This window comes from Zingiber officinale, chromosome 1B (genome assembly GCF_018446385.1).
Source record: "Zingiber officinale cultivar Zhangliang chromosome 1B, Zo_v1.1, whole genome shotgun sequence".
Lineage (NCBI taxonomy): Eukaryota > Viridiplantae > Streptophyta > Magnoliopsida > Zingiberales > Zingiberaceae > Zingiber > Zingiber officinale.
Window position 1 is genome coordinate 124,813,970 of NC_055986.1, and position 8,042 is coordinate 124,822,011.

General features: G+C 34.6%; 1 pseudogene; it reads right to left on the reverse strand.

Moving 5' to 3' along the window:
• Positions 1 to 2,245: 2,245 nt before the first annotated feature.
• LOC122041804 lies at positions 2,246 to 5,045 on the reverse strand (annotated as a pseudogene).
• Between the last annotated feature and the right edge of the window lie 2,997 nt (positions 5,046 to 8,042).

Consider the following 8,042-nt stretch of genomic DNA (forward strand, 5'->3'; position numbering starts at 1 on the left):
CTATAAGACGTTCAAGTTGGATAAACACATGTATGATGTATTGTATCAAGTTATATAAATTTATTACAATTTAATTTCCGTCAAGCGATTAACGCGTATTTGGCTGAATACGTGTACTTACTGAACTTGTAAGTCAACAGTTCGAGCCTCGCTGTTGTCACGACTAACATTGAGCGATGAAGACTTTCAGTGTGAAAGAGGGTCTTTTTATCCGCGCTCCCTTCAATTTTTTATGTTTTTACTTTTTAATGAAATTAGTTAAAATGATATTATCCGAGCTCAAATTTTCAGTCTTTTGTTTACTTTTTAATGAAATTAGTTAAAATGATATTATCGTATTTTATATACTTAAAAAAATCTATAAAAATAAGGCCATAATGTATAGATAATTTTTTAGTGATCTTTAAAAAGTTTAAAAATAACTTTAAGTTTGTTTGATGTAAATTCCTTTTGTACCACAACTAAATTTGGTGACGTCACATTCTTTCATCTCTTATGTTTCACTGATTTGATTGGTACTACCAATTTGCAATGCAGTGCAATTTGACAAAGAGAATCTCTCTACCCAAATTAATTGAATTCCTCGGTATAATTTCAATTAATTTATATGTAAAACAGTTCTACAACTCTTTTACATGCCACACGGAAATGGTAATGCAGTTGCTTCGAGTTCTCTTTCAGTCTGCACCATCAGATCGTCTCCGCTTCAAAATACCAGTTTTCTTTGGTTGGCTTTCACAACAGATATGGCAAGGACTCGAGTCATTGAGTTCCATCCTCGAGTTTTTACACTAATCACTCATTTAGGTGGCATTTGATTAAATGACTATGAGTATAAATTTAATAGCAAAATAGAATGAGAATAGAAATGAGAATAAATTATGAGTTTAGTTGATTCCTATAAATTTAAAAATCATTTTTAAATTATCATTCTCAAACCCATAATCCAAACACTATCTTTTAGAGTGCGTTTGGTTCGGGGTTATTCTTGATAGCCTTGGTTATCCATCCAAGGTTATTCTTGATAGCCTTGGTTGTTTGGTTTAGATATTCGATGATTCCCAAGTAATGATCCATTCCCGACACGTCAGCAAAAGGGTCATGTAGTCCGGAATCGGAAAACCTCAGAAAACTAAGGTTTTTCTTGATTCCGGGGTTAACGAATTTTTTTTACGAAAAATATCCTCCGATAAAAAAAACATGAAAAAAAGATAAAAATGTAAAAAAATATTAAAAAATGTATAAAAAATAAAAAAATGTTTTAAAAAATTTAAAATTTAAAATTTTATTTTTTAAAAAAAATAAAAAATATAAATTTTAAAAATAAAAAATAAAAATTTAAACAATTTAAAAAATGTTAAAAAAATTAAAAATTTAATTTTTTTAAAAAAATTTTAAAAAAAAATTTAAAAAATTTTAAAAATAAATAAATTAATTAAAATTAAAATTAAAAAATGTAAAAAAATAAAAAATATAAATATAAATAATATAAAAATATAAAAACATTAAAAAAATAAAAAAAAAACACATAAAAAAATAAAAAAATATACAGGAAAAAGAAAAGTAAAAAAAATTAAAAAATGAATAAATAATAATAATAATAATAATAATAATATGTATAGTTGGTTTTGTAATTGAGGATAATACGGTAAAATATTAAACTAGGGTATTCATTAAAACCTTCAAACAAACAAGTTTTTGTTACATTACCTAGATTGAACCAAACAACATTTGGTTATGTTTTATTCCCCATAACCTTGGTTAATCACATAACCAAGATTATACATGATGACTTGAACCAAACGCACCCTTACTATTATTCTATTCCCTCATTCCCAAATCCATCAACTAAATAACCCCTTTTATTCTTGTGCGTATTTAGAGGATATTGTATTCTTTTTGCATGCAAATAAGTTGACTTTGTTGCTAGGTAAACGACTAATTACGATTGTACAGATTTATATCTTGTCCAAAGAAGAAAAAGTAAATGGCAAACACTTCGTTCCACAATAGTTCAATGATAGAAAGACTCTAATTCTACAATACATTCCTTGTCGTTGGCAACAAGAAAATAGAGTTACAAACATAAATTATCTAAATTAATAGATGAGCCTGGTTAGAAGCAATTTTTTATAATCAGTTGTGGGTGGTCATTGTAATCTCCCTCCGTGACTTGCTGTTTCTAAGGAACTTTAGTCGATGATGCGGCAACAATGATGCTCACCTAGAGTGAGTTCAACCAGGCCTAGAAGCATTTTTTGTGAACGACTGTTGGTCCCGTCTCATCGTAATCTCCCCTGGTTACGTGTTGATTCTGTGGGAAAACAACTTTAGCCAATATGGCACCGCCCATCCAGGCTGAGTTCTTTGATAAATTCTCTGGCATGTATTCTGGGGGCTGAAGGAACAAAGAAATGGTTAGTGGAGTGTCCACATGATGGAATATCAAAATGGGAAGTGCAGATTGTCAGCAGATACCTTTATGAGAGATGGGCGGATGGACGAGGAGCACAAATTTGCTTCTTTCTGAAACCGTTCTTCAAAACCTAGAAATGGCAAATCCGTGGCTAAGATCCTCACAGCAATATATCGATCATTGAGACTTACACGAGGACTTCAGGTACATAGCAAGAACAGTTATTCCATTCCCTATATGTTTGTGCGAGTTGATGAACCAAGTGTATAGGGTTTTTTTTAAATGAGTCGAGCGAACCAAAGAGACTAAATGGGCCAAACAAACAGAGTGAATTAAACGAGCCAAATAGACAATATGAACTGAAGGGTGAGAGGGGTAGCAAATCAAGTGAGCTGGATGGGCTTAACAGACCCAAGCAAACCAAGTGAGTTGGAGAGGCCATATGAATTGAGTAGCCTGGATGGGTCGAAGGACTAGGCATACCTAGTGTATCAAGCAAGTTGATTAGGCAAGCAGGGGGGAAGGATGAACGGGCTAACAAGCAAAACAGACTAAACAAATAAGGCAAGCTGGATGAGGGATCATATGACCCATGCAATGTTACTTATTGAATAGGTCAGATGAAGCAATATTTATTAACTAAAGTGATGTTTTATAAAAAAAAGGACAGATGGGTGTACAAAGCTCCGACTAATGTGGGATCCCGGAGAAAGATCTATTATACGCAGCCTTACCTGCATTGCAAGGGGTTGAGCAACTCGAAGGCGTAACCACTAGGTCACAAGGTAACAACTTTACCATTACACTAAGACTCCTTTCATTGTGAAAATTTATTCTTGTCTTCGTCTCCATTGAAACCAACACAAGAATGAAAATGATCATTCAATTTGATTTCATCAACTGAAATTAAACGGATATATATAAGCAGAAGACGACACCAGAAAGGTCCATCAAAGTTGATCATGAGGCAAGCAAGGCATAACAGAGGTCAGCAACATCCATTGTAGTTGATTGTGAGGCACAAAGGCCATGAAGAGGAGTCTAGTAAGGACTAGACAAGCTTACCATGGTGGCGGTAACGGTGAAAGAGTGCAAAGCTTTGCGTAAAATTAGCAGATGTTGAAGTTGGCAATCAGAAAGGCTTAACTCCTACAAATCTGAAACATTTACCCAAATGACAATTTTGATAGCTGAAAGTGAGGAGAAATCACTAGTGCAATCAACTTCCTGCTTGGTAAATCTTGAAACTAGAATTTGATAGAAAATATGATGATGATTAATGAGGATTGAAAGCTCTGAAAGATGGAATCAGTAGGGAAAGGAAGATAGGGAAAAAAGGAAGCAGAAAGAGAAGGCGAGAAGTTTTATTTATGCCAAAGAAGAGAAAGGGAAAAGATGGAAATAAAATGAAATTACAATATTACCCTCTTCATCAACCATGGGTCTCTTCATCACATAGTCAAGCAATCTCCCCCCATCTCTTATTCGGTTTTACCAAGTGATAGCTCTTAAACCCCGTTTATATTCTGGCATTGTTGATTTTCTATCAAGGCTTTTTTTTGTTACCACCATCACTTCGTTGTTATGATTCCATGCTATTCGGAAACACCATTAAGGGAAATCGTATATTATAGCGATTTATTCAAAAGAATACTGGTGTTTTATTCATGCACCAGAAATAAGTTAAATAACTAGTAAGAAGATTGTCATAGGAAATTGCTAAAAATTTAAAATTCAAAGGCAATTTGAATATGGAACAATAGTGAATATATTGAAAAACAAGATAGAAAATCCAAATTAAGAAATAAAGGACTAAAACATTAAGCAACATATTAATTTATCATCGATTCTTACAGAGACTAGAATGAGCACCAACCTGGAGACAACAATTGAACAGGTGAAACTACCAGAATAAAAAATCAACTTGATTTTGTAGAAATAAATGATTCTTGCAAGAATGTGAGAATGGAGATGCATTGGCTCATAAGGCACCATTCTACTTAAGGTTAAAAGTATTCTGGAATAATGAGAACAGAACATCCAAAGAGCAGGAATGCATACCAGTCATAGATGTTGTACCACCATAAAGCATTGTATTTACAAGCAATTGACGAAGGTACTCAGAAGAAAAACTTGATATGCTGCGAACCAACTGCTCAACTATCCCATACTCTTCTATACCCAAGATAGATGGTTCAGATAAAGCTTCTCCGACAATATAGCCCTCTCATCCAATTGTTATAGTCTATCATATGAAAGATGTTGAGAAACATAGTGTCTACAGAAGTGGTTAGGAAAGAGTGTAAAGGCGCTAAGAAATGGACATATCATCTCTATGATTGAAAATCAACTAGCAACAAACCTGTCCATCAGGTAGGGTGTGAGTCTCTGTTGGGCATTTGTTTTTTGTTTCTTCAAAGGAAGTTTGATCTTCTACACAACAGGCATATTGCTCTTTCAGCTTCTCAACCTCAGAAATGTCAATCTTGACTAAGGATTTAGATTTCTTAAGTTTTTGTGCTAGTAAATTTGTCAAATCAATTCCACCAATCTGAAATCTTTTTGATGCTATGTGCTGGACAGCACCTTCGCAAACTGGTGCAATGTCTGTTGAGATTGAATGTTCATATTAACAACACAGTTGACAGATATATTTGAGAATCATAGAAACAAAGTGTAGATGTCATTACAAACATTAAAACAAAACAAAGAAATATTGAATTATCTCAGAATGAATTCAGATTGCTCCACAAGTCCATGGCAGGCACCTAAGAGGGTCTCACTTTCTCAATATGCATAATAACTAGTTCAGTTTGAGATTCAGAGGAATGATTTCAATCTTAAAATCATTATATCATATTTAAATTCCTATATATATGTGTGTGTGTGTATGTGTGTGTGTGAATTCAGACATGAATTTGCATTTTGCAGATGACTTAGGAGACTTTTAGAATGGTGAATTATAGAAATGTGACGAGAAATATGAGAGTACATTAGTAGAAACTAAGGATCTGAATTCTGAACCATTATGGAAATTGAAAAAAAAAAAAACCTTTACAATACTCAAGGAAAGGTTAGTAAATAAAATGTACGAACAGACAGCATAGACTCCTCAAAATTTATCAGTCAATATTTGGAAGACTAGACATGTCGTAATAGCTTCCTTGAATCAGAATAAATTCAAATACAAGCTACAAAAAGATGAGAAAAAAGGTCAATTATCCCCATCTAACTGCCATTGTGGCAGCACCAATTTGTTGCATAGTTACATCACTTATAGTGGTAAATAGTTTCGGGTGAGCAAGGAAAACAAGCTTAAGTTGTCTTTTTACATAAGAATGGACTTGTTGATAACCAAAAAAGAAACTAATCTATAAACCAATGAAAATGTAGTTCTTGCAAGTATGTATAACAATAATCAGGCACTAGCAACTAGTTCACACTAATTGAATACCTATTTTCCATGACCAATATCAACAGTGCATCCAGAGATGCGTCCAACAGCATAAAGTGATAATACCACTTGTTCAGAGGTATAAAAGCCTGAAACATTGAACCTTTCAAACATTAGTTGCACTAGTTGTTCTCTAATAGCCTGCAAAAGCGTGCCAATATGTACATGAGCAATAAATAAAATTAAATAAAAAATAGTTAGTTCATTATGTAAGTTCTAGGTGTGGCCAACTTGGATTCAAAACACTATACCAAAACTAGAGAATATTAGCTCATTTTCTCAATGAACGATTATTAAACATACATCATATGTAAACAAGCATGAAGAAATGAAGACAACATACCAGCATAAACATTTTCCCAATATATCAAGAAGGAAACTAGTACAACAACAACAACCAAACTTTATCCCACTAGGTAGAGTTAGCTATGTGGATCAACAATGGTTCAGAATTCAGATCCTTAGTTTCTACTAATATACTCTCATATTTCTGGTCACATTTCCATAATTCACCATTCTGAAAGTGTCCTAAGTCATCTACAAAGTGCAAATTCATGTATGAATTCACACACACACACACATTCACATATATATATATATATATATATATAGGAATTTAAATATGATATAATAGATTTTAAGATTGAAATCATTCCTCTGAATCTCAAACTGAACTAGTTATTATGCATATTGAGAAAGTGAGACCCTCTTAGGTGCCTGCCATGGACTTGTGGAGCAATCTGAATTCATTCTGTGATAATTCAATATTTTTTTATTTTGTTTTTAATGTTTGTAATGGAATCTACACTTTGTTTCTATGATTCTCAACTATCTGTCAACTGTGTTGTTAATATGAACATTCAATCTCAATAGACATTGCACAAGTTTGCGAAGGTGCTGTCCAACACATAGCATCAAAAAGATTTCATATTGGTGGAATTGATTTGACTAATTTACTAGCACAAAAACTTAAGAAATTTAATCCCTTAGTCAGATTGACATTTCTGAGGTTGAGAAGCTGAAAGAGCAATATGCCTGTTGTGCAGAAGATTAAACTTCCTTTGAAGAAATAGAAAACAAATGCCCAACAGAGACTCACTGATAACCATGATTTTACTGTATTATTTTGATTCATTTATGCATGGTTTGATGTTGATTTCATAGGTTTAAATCATAGTTACATCACATTTCATGCATTGTCTTTATTTTTGGCTTAATTACAAATTATCTTATTTTTGGTGTTATTTGTTGCTAATATTTGATTCTTATTTTGTAGGCATCAAAAGAATCTTGGATTTGGATCTATTCTAACCGAAATTGGGCTTGAATCGGAGTTTAAACAAGACGATCAAACCTTGGAGTTATTTGGACCGTTCATCTACAATCAAGCCGATCTGAGCCATCCGTTGATAATCTGGACCATCCAACCTAATGAGGAGCAGATCTGAGCCATTGATGAAGATCCGGAAGTTTTGATCCAGATCTGAGTTCATCCAGCCGTTGATCCATCCCGAAATATTCTGGACCGGTCATCGAAGATTGGACAGATCTGTACTATCCAGTGAAGATCTGGTCGATCCAACTTAAGGGAGAGTAGATCCAGACCCTAGATCAAGATCGGCACCTTCGGATCGGATTTTGGGTGGCTTTCCACCGTTGATCAAGCGCCAATTCAATCTCCACCGTCCGTTCAGATCTGGATCTGATTTAAATGAGAAGCTACAGTACCATTCCTCTTCGTCGATCATCCACAGCGCTGTTCTTCGTCCCGGCGCGCGTCTTCTTCCGGATTTTGGCCCCGATTCCTTCTCCAATCAACCTATCGAGCTTCAACTTCATTGTAGAGCTTCACGGCAGCACATCCCGATCATCTGGAGCCATCGACGGGTGTTCTCTCCGGCGGAATTCTCATCTCGGCATCTCTCTGTTCACCTCAGATTTGGAGGTGTTCCTCCAAATCTGAGCTCCAATTCCCATCAGAGACATTCGGAGGTGGTCTTCCGGTGTTCCTGAGCTTCATCCGACCACAATCCACAATCCACAGCCTCCTTCCAGATTCCGAGACCAGATTTCCAGATTTTCGACATTTATGGGTTCCGGGATGTTCTTAGCTTGCCGGGGGTGGTCCGTCGGTGTAGCTGAGCATACTTGAACTGAGACGCAGCTGAGATT